Source organism: Gossypium hirsutum, chromosome D05 (genome assembly GCF_007990345.1).
Source record: "Gossypium hirsutum isolate 1008001.06 chromosome D05, Gossypium_hirsutum_v2.1, whole genome shotgun sequence".
Lineage (NCBI taxonomy): Eukaryota > Viridiplantae > Streptophyta > Magnoliopsida > Malvales > Malvaceae > Gossypium > Gossypium hirsutum.
The window spans coordinates 59,392,412-59,402,269 of NC_053441.1; positions in this window are offsets into that span (position 1 = coordinate 59,392,412).

The following is a 9,858-nucleotide window of genomic DNA, read 5'->3' on the forward strand; positions in this document are numbered from 1 at the left end:
AGAGTAGCAAAAAAAAAAACAAATAACTTTAAAAATCCGCCGCTCCTTCGCCGCTACCTGTCGCCGGCGTGCCTTACATTCCCACCACCGTCGCACCTCCACAAATAAGCAGACAAAGACAGAAAAAACAGCAAGCAAAGAAGTAAAAAAGGTAACTGAAAAGAAAAAGAAGAGAAGAAACAGAAAGATGAAAGGAAAAAGAGAGAAAAGATAAAATAAAGAAAAAATAAAAACAGCAGCCCATTTTTTGGTAGGCCACCAGCAGCCCACCACCAGTGGACCCGACCCAGCGCAGGCCCAACACCACTGACGGCCCACTAAGCCTCAATTTGCAGCAAAAAAAGGAAAAAGGGCTTGTCCTCCAAGACTTTGGGCTTTTGGGTGAATTTTTTTCTTTTTAATCTATTTTATTTGTTAATGTATTTAAATGGTATTTATTAATTTAAAATAGTATGTTTAAAAATAGTTTTCATAGATATTATTATGTCATTTTAATTACATATTTTTTAAATAATAATAATGATAAATATTTTAATGCATAAGGCAACGAACTGATTTAGCATCGAATCATCGAATTCATCGCTATGTTGGATGAATATCAATGGCTCGTTTTAAATACGGGACGCCCTTCTAAAAAATCGAAAATATTCAAAATTCCTTGTATTTCAATAAAAATCCTCTTGTTTTATTAGAATCCCGATTAAATATTAAATTGAATTGATTTAACAATAATTCGATGGTTTCATCGCCATATCGGGGTGAATATCATCGATTTGTGTCAAATACAGTATTTTAAAGAAAAATCTTTTTAAAAAATTTTCATGTCTTCAAAATTTCTCGTGTTTCAAAATAATAATAATAAAATTTCCCGTGTTCGAAAAAAATACATTCGTGTTTCTTTCTAAAAAAATCGTGTTTTCAAAATTCCCGTGCTTCAAAAAAATTCGTGTTTTCGTGTTTTTGAAAAAATCTCGTGTTTCAAAAAAATAAAAAAATTCTCGTGAATATTTTTTGATATTATTGTGTTTTCAAAAAAAATTCCGTGTTCGACAAATTTGTGTTTTCATGTTTTCAAAATTTTCGTGTTTTCAAAAATCTGTGTTTTCAAAATTCTGGCGTTTCAAAAATTTTCGTGTTTTAAAAAAAATTACGTGTTTTCACAAATTTTCGTCTTTCACAAATTCTCGTGTTTTCAAAAACTCCGGTGTTTCAAAGTTTCCATGTTTTCAAAAATTCTGGCGTTTAAAAAAAATTCGTGTTTCAAAATATTCTCGCATTTCAATTTTTGTTTTTTAAATCGTGTTTCAAAAAAATGTCGTGTTTAAAAATTTTCGTGTTTCTAAAATTTCCCTGTTTTAAAAATTCCCGTATTTCAAAAAAAATGTCGTGTTTTAAAAAAATTTCGTTTTTCTAAAAATTTTGTGTTTCTGAAATTTTCGTGTTACAAATTCTCGTGTTTTCAAAAATTCTCGTGTTTTAAAAAAAACTTTCGTTTTAAAAAAGAAATAATGCGCTTCAAAATTCTCGTGTTTTTTTAAAAAAAAGGGTTCTCGTATTTCAATCGGATCACGACTAAATATTAAATGGAACTCGTATTTTTGAAAATTAAGACAACATGCGTTTAACGAGATACCAATTTGGGCGTCGCGAGGGTGCTAATACCTTCCTCGCGCGTAACCGACTCTCGGACCCTAATTTTCTCTGGATTTTGACGTGGACCTAAAATTGTCTCTTTTTTAGAAAAGTTTAAAAAAAATTCTTCTAAAAAAGGATTTTATTTGGTGTCCGATCACACCTAAAAAAGATCGGTGGCGACTCCTTTTTCAAATAAAATCGAGATTCAATTTTCAAGTTTTCAATAATTACTTCGAGTAGCGCCCGTGCACGAAATTTTTAGGTCACTACAGCTGGCGACTCCACTGGGGACAGCCTTGTTGAGAGTCGTGTCCGGAATTAAACACATTTTGTCAAAATTTTCAAATTTCCTTGTTCAAAGTAAATATTTGGTCATGATCCGAAAATCTCGTTTTCAAAATTCATGCATTTGTATCGTGCTGTAAATATTTCTTCTAACTTGCTTATTTGGTTGTTTTTCAGTGTTTCAATTTTATGGTTTTAATTTGGTTTAGTTTCTTTAAGTGAAACGTAAAGGTTTATGAGTTGTTCCCCACACACCGTGTACTTGCATTTTCGCACAACATGAGCTCTCTACCCGGGCTCCGTCCGTTTAAGTGAAAGTAAATGCTACGCCTTCGTGAGTTAACTCGTCCCTCCGCACAGGCTAGTGAATACTTTCGGGTTACATATGACTTATGCTTTCGTGAGTTAACTTGTCCCTCCGCATAGGCATAAGTAAATGTAACCCCTCGAATTGAACTCGTGAGCCTGTGATAGGCTATGACCGAGGCTCCGTGTTAATCTTAGCAGATGATAGTACAGGCAATTCGAGTACCTATCTAGAACCAAAATCGCATATAATGAACCATACGAGTCACCTAACTAGAGCCATGCGAACCTGTCGCTTATAGTCACAAAATAAGTACACGGGAAATGCCTTTGCCTTCATTTACACTGTTATGCAATAATTGGATTGGGTAGTTTAATACGTTTTCAAATTATATTGTTGTGTTTACTAACCAAGTTTGTTTGTTTTACTTTTATTTTCATCATGCATCATAGGCATCATATTAGGAAGATGTTGATTAAAGTTGGTTGCCAAAAAACGGGTTTCTGATGGAGGAGTCAATTACACAAATAACCGAGAAGAATGTCGTGGTTCGGGACTGGTCTCTAAAAATTCAGAGAGAAAAGGGGGATAGTCTAGTGGAAGGGTGTGTCGCTAATTTGCCCGAACATATAACTGTAAATGTTCGCCAAAATAACTTTAAGGATTTGGTTCGAATTTGGAATCAGTGGGATTCAGACACTAGAGACATTTTCACTGAGAGGTATGGAGATATAGCTCACCTGATCACCATCCGTGTAGACGAACAGTTGATTCAAGCCATGGTTCGGTTCTGGGACCCAGCTTATCAGTGTTTCACCTTCAATCAAGAAGACATGACTCCAACCATAGAAGAGTATGCTGCTTTACTCCGCATCGACAATGCACAATTCGGCAAAATATATGTGAAGGAGCCTAAGCCGATGACCTTCAAGAAAAAGTTAGTGAGACTGACAGACATGACTGATGCATGGGCCGAAAAACAGATAAAGAAGAAGAATGAAACCATTTGCATTCCATGGTCCTCCCTACGAGATTTGGCTCTGAACCATCCCGACATGCTGAAAAAGCTAAATCTATTCGCTTTGGCCATTTATGGTTTGGTCATTTTCCCAAAAGTTCTCGGACATCTCGAAGTTGCAGTAGTTGATTTCTTCGAAAGGTTAAAACAAGGAATCAACCCTGTCCCGACCATCCTAGCCGAGACCTTCAGGTCCCTGAGTAGTTGTCGAAGAAAAGGGGAGGGACGATTTATCGGATGCGCGCAGTTGCTCAATGTTTGGATTTTGAGTCACTTCTGAAAGGTAGAGCGCACTCCGTTCCATATGTTTTCTAAAACATTCTCCCCGCTAGAAGCTTACCTCAATAAAGAATGGCCGAAGGAAGTCACCGAGCAACATTGGGTATCAGTTTTTCAGAATCTTCGCGCCGAGAATATAACATGGAGAGCACCCTGGATCCGTCCTTCAGTTCTGCTATACAAATGTGGAAGCCAAGATTGAGTACCTCTACTCGGGTTATGGGGAGGAGTTGGATATGCTCCGCTATTAGTCCAAAGGCAATTTTCTTCGCAACAATTCCTCCCCGCAACTGGAGGATTAGCACAGTTCGAGTTCACTTTCGCGGGTGAAGGATATATGAAGAGAGTCCGAGACACTGCAAAGTATTGGAAGGAAATTCATTTCATGGAATTAGCTTTGTATGTTGATACCCTTACCCAAGATTACGACATATGGAGGAAGCAACGGGTAAATAGTTAGCAAATCTCATCAACAAACTACACCATCCAGAATCCTTTCTCGGAGGAAACGCCGTCTGAGCTAGAAATGGCAAGACAAGAATTTGAACGAGAAAAGGCCAAGATGTCTCGGGACCTTAGTGCCCTTCAAGAAGAAAACTATCAACTGAAGATTGAAGTTCAGGTTGAAAGGTCCAGGATTGAAAAAGTACAAAGAGAAGCCGAGATTGTGAGAAACGACTTAAGGGACCTTCATTTGGAAAACAAGAAATTAAGAAACACTATAAAGAATAGCGGGTTGGGCAAGTCGACAGCAGAATGGAAGGAAGAAATTAGCAATATCAAGGGAGGAATGGAGTTTTGGAAGGGAAAAGCAAAGAAAGAGGAGAAAAAGGCTGCGCGCGCTGTGATAGAGTTAAGAAGAAGAACGCTGAGTATGAAATAGTGACTGCAAAATTGGCGAATAGTTAGTCTAAACATCAAGAATTAAAAAGGAAAAAATGAGATCTAGAAAATATGCTGCAATCTCGTCAACAACAATTAGATAACCTCTTGAAGGCTCTAGAAGAAAAGAGTGAGCAGTACGATAGGACATTCACGCGTATGAAGGAACTCTCAAAGAAAAAGAAATGCAACTTGACTTCTTGATCAATGAAATTCGTAAAGCGGCTATGCAAGTTGTTCAATTATCAGATGAAGCCGAAGTTCTCAGTTGCCAATTCCCTCCGAGCCAAAGATCGAGCATATCAGAGTTTTTAGAGCAAGTGAAGAAATAGGCAATGTGGCTAGGAAATTTGTGTAACTGTTGGAAAAATGAGAACTTTGTGTAATAGACTATGTTGATAAATGAAATGCCTAAATATGGGGCTATCTTGAAATCAACACCAATTTCTTGCATTTCATTCATAATTGACATTCACTTGACATTCATGCATTCATTCATGCATCAATTCATTCATTACATATCCCATACTCGTTCGCTGAGGTTAAAACGTACAATTCGCAGTTGCAAGACTTCAAGACTGGAACCACGTCATCCGTATAAAACGCGCCGACAAGCTAGAGTAATGGAGAATGAATTCAATGAGAGAATTGAAAGGATGGAAAGGGCTCAAAAGGAATTACAAGAGCAACTGGCCAAATCGCAACTAGAGATGAGAGACCTAATGGTGAGATCTCGAGAGGAATCTCTCGAGCAAAGAGATCAGATGGCTAAAATGATGGAGATGATGACAACTTTGGTCAAAGGAAAGGGACCTATGCAGAGTCCTGAAGTCGTAGAGCCACCTCAGACAAGAGCTAATCAAGACCCACTTTATCCCCCAGGATTTACTCCACCTCATGTCCACGTAATGCAACGAGGATACCCCCAAAGGGAACCTACAGGCCTAGAACAACATCCTGCTCCACCCACTAATTTGGGGCAAGGAATGTTAGCGTTGAACCTAGGGGCTAGTCCTGCTAATCCACTAGTTCCAGATCTGGATGACCCAGCAGAGGTAGCCAAGTTGAAATTGGATAACCATGACGCAAAATATAGGAGTCTAGAGGAAAGACTCAAAGCAATAGAAGGCACTGAAGTCTTCCCCGCACTAGGTGCCAAGGAACTCAGTTTGGTACCTGATCTAATTTTACCTCCGAAGTTCAAAGTGCCTGATTTTGAGAAGTATGATGGGACAAGGTGTCCAAAAGCACATCTCATTATGTTCTGTCGAAAAATGACCGGTTATGTGAACGAGGATAAACTACTCATACATTGCTTTCAAGATAGTCTAACAGGGTCAGCTCTTCGGTGGTACAATCAACTTAGTAGAAAAAAGATTCGATCCTGGAAGGACTTGGCGTCAGCATTTTGCGAGCAATACAAGCATGTATCGGATATGGTGCCAGATCGTATGACCTTGCAAATGATGGAGAAAAAGCCATCAGAGACTTTTAGACAGTATGCGCAGAGATGGAGAGACGTCTCAGCTCAAGTGGAACCCCCACTAACAAAAACAGAGATAACCGTTCTCTTTATCAATACTTTAAAGGCGCCGTTTTATGACAAATTAGTGGGAAGTGCCACGAAAGAGTTTGCGGATATTGTAATAACTGGTGAACTCATAGAGGATACCGTCAAGAACGGTAGAATGGAAGGATCAGAAGGCTCAAGAAAAGCAGCACCCTTAAGGAAGAAAGAGCCAGAAGCCCACATGGTGGGAACTGGGAGTCGTTACATTCTCAATTCGTATCCTAACCAACCCCGACCTCGAAATTATCCACCCTCGAATTTCTATTATCCCCCTCAAGCCTCTTACTACCAAGCACCACATCTGTCCTGCCCCGTATACGCCACGAACAACCAAAGACCCGTTACCACTTTCCCACAAAACACAGTACCCGCCCAAAGCCAACCCAGAAACGAACCAAGACCATCAAGGCATAATCCCGAGAGACCACAATTTACCCCCATCCCTGTGTCGTATGGGGAATTGTACCCAAAACTTTTAGAAAAACAGCTAATTTCTCCCCATTACATGGCACCCCTTAAACCTCCATACCCAAAGTGGTACGATCCAAACGCTAGTTGTGTATACCACGCAGGGAACCAAGGGCACTCTACTGAGAACTGTCTCGCTTTCAAAAGGAGAGTTCAAGGACTCATTGACGCAGGTATCCTACGATTCGATAGTGCTAGTAACGCCACGGGGAACCCGTTCCCTAACCATACCGAAGGGAATGTGAGCACAGTGGGGAAAGAGGATGAATGGAAGGTCAAAAGATGTGTATCAGAAATAAGGACGCCTCTGCAAAAAATCTGGGAGGTATTGGTTAAGAAAGGATTGCTCTGTCACTCTGATAGAATTTTTGGAGAAGAAGGTCAAAGTTTTTACAATTTTCATGGGATTGTTGGACATGACATTCAGTCATGTGAGGACTTTAAAAGGTTACTTCAAGACCGGATGGATAATAAGGAGATCAAGGTCCTTAACAAGAGTGAAGATGCCAACGAAAGAGAAGTATGCGTCTCTAATAGCCAATCATCAGGGCCCCCTTATAGTGCTGATCGACCGTTGGTAATTTATTACGACGCGATGAGAAAGCCACTGAAACCATAGATGGTAATTGAAGTACCATCTCTTTTCCCGTATAAGGATAACAAAACAGTACCGTGGAGATATGATGTTAATATCGTTACACCGAAAGTTGAAAAGTCCAAAGCCATAATTGAAGATGTTGGGGAGGTAGGTCATTTTACTCGAAGTGGACGATGCTATTCTAAAGAAGTTGAACCGGTAAAGAAAAGTAGCAACTCGAAGTAAAAAGGGAAAGCAGTGATGCACGAGATCGAAGTCGAGCAAGAAATTCCACCCGTACAAGAAACTAAAAAGCCTGTGAATGAGGAAGAAGCTCAAGAATTCTTGAAATTTATTAAGCACAGCGAATATAGTGTGGTGGAACAATTGAGCAAGCAGCCAGCACGAATCTCAGTTCTATCTCTACTGTTAAATTCAGAGCCACACCGGAACACTTTATTGAAGGTGTTAAATCAAGCTTACGTGGCCAACAACATATCTGTCGAAAAGCTTGATAGGTGGGTAAACAATCTGAATGCAGACAACTTCATCTCTTTTAGTGATGATGAGATACCGCTAAATGGTAGAGGTTCGGTGAAAGCGCTGCATATCACGACCCGCTGCAAGGGCTACATAATACCGAACGTACTCATCGATAATGGGTCAGCGTTAAATGTTATGCCATTGGCTACGCTTTCCAGAATACCGATAGATTTGTCCTACTTAAAGCCCTGTCATTCCATGGTAAGGGCATTCGACGGGACGAAGCGCGAAGTCATGGGAAAGATCGAAATCCCTTTGGAAGTGGGCCCCTACATCTATAAGGTCGAATCCCAAGTCAAGGACATTACACCCTCTTATAACTGCCTTTTGGGAAGACCTTGGATTCATTCTACTGGAGCAGTCCTAGCATCCCTCCATCAAAAGGTGAAATCCATCATGGATGGCTGTTTGGTCACAGTCGAGGGCGAAGAAGACATCGTCGCATCTATCTCTACTGATGCGCCATACCTGGAAGTAAGCAAGGACGCAGTGGAATGTTCCTTTCGATCCCTTGAATTCATCAATCCACTTTCGTCGCTGAGGGAAATAGAATTCTAATGCCAAAACTGTCGAGAAATACCAGAATGGGTGTCAAGTTGACCGTAGGAAGGGGAGCTCGTGCGAGAAGAGGTTTAGGGAGACATCTGTAAGGAATAGTGAGGGCTTTAAAGCCAGTGCACCACAAGGCCCGATACGGTTTGGGGTTCCAGCCTGACATGCGCCAAAGAAGAAGACAGTGGAAGAAGGATCAAGAGAGAAGAATTGCAAGAACTTTGGGCCGAGAACCAGAATGGGAACCAATAGAGTACCCTCCTTTGTCAAAAACATTTACATCTGCGGGAATGATGTACCCTGGACAAGATGATCCACGAAACATGCTGGGATTAATTGAAAGGGATTTTCAGAATGTCAGTATAAATGTCATTGACAAAGAAGCTGGTGCAAGTAAAGATGTCTCGAGGATACGCCCTAGCCCTCCTGGTTTCATGTTGAACAATTGGATTGCTGAGGAGCTTCTTGTAGTTTATAAGCCTTCAGAGTAATGCTAAACATCAACCTTCTATTGTGTCCTTAGATATAATGGAATTCTTTTGTAGGAGCTTGCATTAACTCTTTATCATTTAAGTGAATATCAATGAAGATGCATTTTGTCACGATTTTTCGCATTATCACTAATTTCATAATCATTTTCTCATTTCATAGCCTATCCTTACATTTGCCTCATTGCCATGACATAACATTTTGTTTGTTGTTTCCAATACTTGGATGTCCCCCGATAGCTTCCTTTTCCATTCAACTTTCAGGTGCTCAAATATTGACGACATGAATAAGCCCGTTACGAATCTTGAAATTGATTTTGAGAAGGCTGTTTGCTTAGGAGAATTTGAAGCCGAAGAAAATGCTGAAGATTATGTCTCGTCTCCTGAATTGTTAAGAATGGTGGAACAAGAGGATAAACAGGTTCTGCCTCATGAAGAATCTATGGAAACAATAAATTTGGGCACTGAAGGGAGGAAACAAGAAGTGAAGATTAGGACTTCTATTTCAGAAAGTACCAGGCATAGTTTGATCACTTTACTCCGCGAATACAAAGATGTTTTCGCGTGGTCATACCAGGACATGCCAGGGCTAGATGAAGATTTAGTGGTCCATAAGCTCCCATTAAAGCCAGAATGCAAGCCCATCCAGCAAAAATTAAGACGGATGAGGCTCGAAATGCTGTTGAAAATAAAAGAGGAAGTCAAGAAGCAATTTGACGCTGGCTTCCTACAAGCCTCCAAATATCCAGAATGGGTGGCTAACATAGTCCCGGTACCAAAGAAAGATGGAAAAGTACGAATGTGCGTGGATTACCGTGACCTGAATCGAGCAAGCCCAAAAGATAATTTTCCCTTGCCACATATTGACACGTTGGTGGACAACACAGCAAAACATTCATTGTTTTCTTTCATGGATGGATTCTCGGGGTATAATCAGATCAAGATGGCCCCTGAGGATATGGAGAAAACTACCTTCATAACAATGTGGGGAACGTTCTGCTACAAGGTGATGCCATTCGGGTTAAAGAATGCTGGGGCAACATATCAGAGGGCTATGGTGACGTTATTTCATAACATGATGCATAAAGAAATAGAGGTCTACGTTGATGATATGATTGCTAAATCTCAAGGAGAAGAAGAGCATGTAATGAACCTCAAGAAGTTGTTCGAAAGGCTGAGAAAGTTTCAGCTAAAGCTTAATCCAGCCAAATGTACATTCGGGGCTACCTCGGGAAAGTTGCTAGGCTTCATTGT